At 36.0% G+C, this 2,992-nt stretch overlaps 1 long non-coding RNA gene across 1 annotated transcript in view; it reads left to right on the plus strand.

Annotated features, from left to right (window-relative positions):
* LOC138153266 (uncharacterized) overlaps window positions 1-2,476 on the plus strand; it is a 78,390-nt gene extending 75,914 nt beyond the window's left edge. The window contains exons 3-4 of the long non-coding RNA XR_011166320.1: window positions 1,339-1,479; window positions 1,989-2,476. This is a non-coding gene — a long non-coding RNA (uncharacterized lncRNA). The remainder of the gene's footprint in view (window positions 1-1,338; window positions 1,480-1,988) is intronic.
* Window positions 2,477-2,992: the final 516 nt, after the last annotated feature.

Genomic DNA, 2,992 nt, shown 5'->3' on the forward strand with positions numbered 1-2,992 from the left:
CAAGTCCAACGGGGCATGGAAGATCTTTAAATCCCATAACCCTTACACTCACCTGTGAAAAGGGATAATGATAACATCTATTTCACAGGGCCGTTGTGAGGATCAAATTAGCTGAAACATGTGAAATACTTTGAAAATATTTAAGTGCTACGTAAATGCTAGTTACTAACATTACCCAAGATCATACAACCAACAGAATGCAAAGAAATCTAAAAATCCAATCCCTTTATTTAACATATGAAGAAAAAGAGATCCAGAAAGATTAAATAATTTATTCCTGCTCACACAGGGTGTATGTATGTGTGTGTAAATATATATGTAAAATATAAACAGATGTATTTATATAATATATTTATATGTAATGTGAAATATATATAATACATAATATAAATATAAAATATGCACATATGTACAGGTTTTATATCTTATTTCATGATCATAGTTACAATGTATACATAGTAGATAATTGTGTGTGTGTGTGTGTGTGTGTGTGTGTGTGTGTGTGTGTGTATTGAGGCTGTAATTAGAAGTCTGGTCTCCTAACTCAACATCCACCATTTTCTCCATTGTACCCCAAGGGGCTTGGATTTGTTTAGTCCAGATCTGATTTAATTCATTGAGTTAATTCCCCATCAGGAAACTTCCTCTGCCGATGCAGAATACCAACTGCTCTATAATTTATAATCTTAGAGAGTTTTCTGAAGCATTTGGAGGTAAAATTGTTTCACCCAAGGTCATACAAGCAATAAGACTGGTCAGCAGCAGAACTCACTTTCTATTCATTACAGCATGCTGCCTCTCTCCTAGAAGAGATATTTAAGAACACATAAAATTTTCTTAATTTCAAAGTTAAGATATCTAATGACAAAATAGAGAATGTGCCAGCCTCAGAGGAAATGGTATTCCAATTAAAATATTAGAGTGTTCTATTAACAGCCTCAACACTTTGCAGGGGGAAAAAAGAATGTGGGAAGTTGAAATTAAATGACAAGTTAGAATGATGCCATCAGCCCTTAATGTTTTTCTATGATGCCCTATCTTGACTTGTAGGATATCCTGAGGTCTCAAAGACTGTGACAGGGGGTCATAAGCTTGAATAGATCCTCCAAAGTTAGAAAGGCTTCAGTTACAGCTCTGGTGATAGACTATCATCCAAAGACCAGCCTGGTTAAAATCATGGCTTTCCACTAGGGCTCTGAAGTCCATCAAACTCAAGGCCACTCAGTGGTTCCAACTTCCTATTAGAAGGGAATTGATGTTGGGGTTGTCAATGGGATATAACTCTGATATTTATCATCAGAGGCTTGCCCACCAGCTCATGACTTTTTCTGATCACAGAAAACAGATGAAGGACTCTCTACTAAAGATGTAGAGGGATTGAGATCTGTGTCTGCAGAGCAAATACTCACAATAGGGAAATCACAGCTCTTTGGAAGTACCGAGAAGTAGGAAGACAGAACATCAACTGAAATAATTCAGGTAAGTTTCTCAACAGCAGGTGTTTATGCCTATATTATCCAGACCCTCAACCATACAGCTTATACAGCTTTTTTTGGATAAATTCCAGGACTTTAAGAAAACATTAACTTCTCAAAGCCAGCAAACTGCAATAACACAACAACAACCACCACAAAGTCAGCATAACATTATGGCTAATCAGTTTTTATCTTCTATACTGCTCTTCTGGGATAAAATTGCCTGAATATTTGCCCAAATCATGATGAGAATAAATAAGCCTGTGTTTTTCTCTGAACTCTCTCTGATTTTTCCATTTCTTTATTAAGCTATGCAGCCAAAAACTCTAAATGGTCCTTCAGACACAATATGACTGAGTAACCTGGGAAAACTGGCTCAAGAAATACAAGTTCTATTTTACTCTGAATTCAGCTTTTAAAAAATATTAGTGCTACATGGATGACTCAAGCTCAGTTTATGGCCCATTGGCTTCAGGTCTAAATTATCATGTTATTTTTATTTTATATGTTTAGGCTCAGTTCCTGAGAAAGAAAAGTCATTGGAAAGTGTTCAATAGGAATGAAGACATCAACTGTGTATATATACATAGTTTATTTTTCATATATTCACATATATATGAACTATTTCTTCATATATGTATACATGAGGAAATGCTAGCTTCTAACATGAACTAGTTTGTAAAATCTTATGAAAAATGATGATGGATGATCATGGGCAGTATTGTCTCATAAAGCTGAGAGAAGCAAGAGAAGACAAAACCACTGTATATGACCCTTGGCAAGATATCCCTAAACCCAAGAACCTGGGAACAGGTCTAGCCCAGTATCTATCTATAGCCATCATCCTAAGAAGCAACCTCTGTGGTGATGTAACCTCGCAACTACTGAAGGTGTTCCAGTCACAACTACTGAAGATACAGAAAAAAAGTTCTTGCTACCAAGGCACATTGCTCAACATCAGAAACTGATATGGTTTTATCAGTGGAAATGACAATAAAGAAGAAATGTTGTACCCTAACCATGGGACTTTTGCTTCTGCTTTACAGCTGAAATTTTCCTTACATGTTGTCTCCACCATTGGAACATGAGCAATGACTATCTAATTTTTGTTTTTCATTTTTAAAAATATTGTTCTTTTTATTAATTTATTTTTACTTTTCAACATTCGCTTCCACAAGATTTTGAGTTCCAAATTTTCTCCCCATCTCTCCCTTCCCCACACCCTAAGATGTCATGTATTCTGATTATTCCTTCCTCCGATCTGCCCTCCCTTCTATCACCCCCAACCCCTTCTCTTAATCCCTTCCCTTCTATTTTCCTGTAGGGCAAAATAGATTTCTATATCCCACTACCTGTATATCTTATTTCCCAGTTGCATGTTAAAAACAATTTTTAACATTTGTTTTTAACTTTGAGTTGAACTTTGAGTTCCACATTCTCTCCCTTCCTCCCTCCCCATCCACCCTCACTGAAAAGGCAAGAAATTTGACACAAGTTATACATATATAGTCATGCAA

This window comes from Petaurus breviceps, unplaced genomic scaffold (genome assembly GCF_028583685.1).
Source record: "Petaurus breviceps papuanus isolate PSGF00001 unplaced genomic scaffold, PetGlider_PUasm1.0 90977, whole genome shotgun sequence".
In the NCBI taxonomy this organism is placed as follows: Eukaryota; Metazoa; Chordata; class Mammalia; order Diprotodontia; family Petauridae; genus Petaurus; species Petaurus breviceps.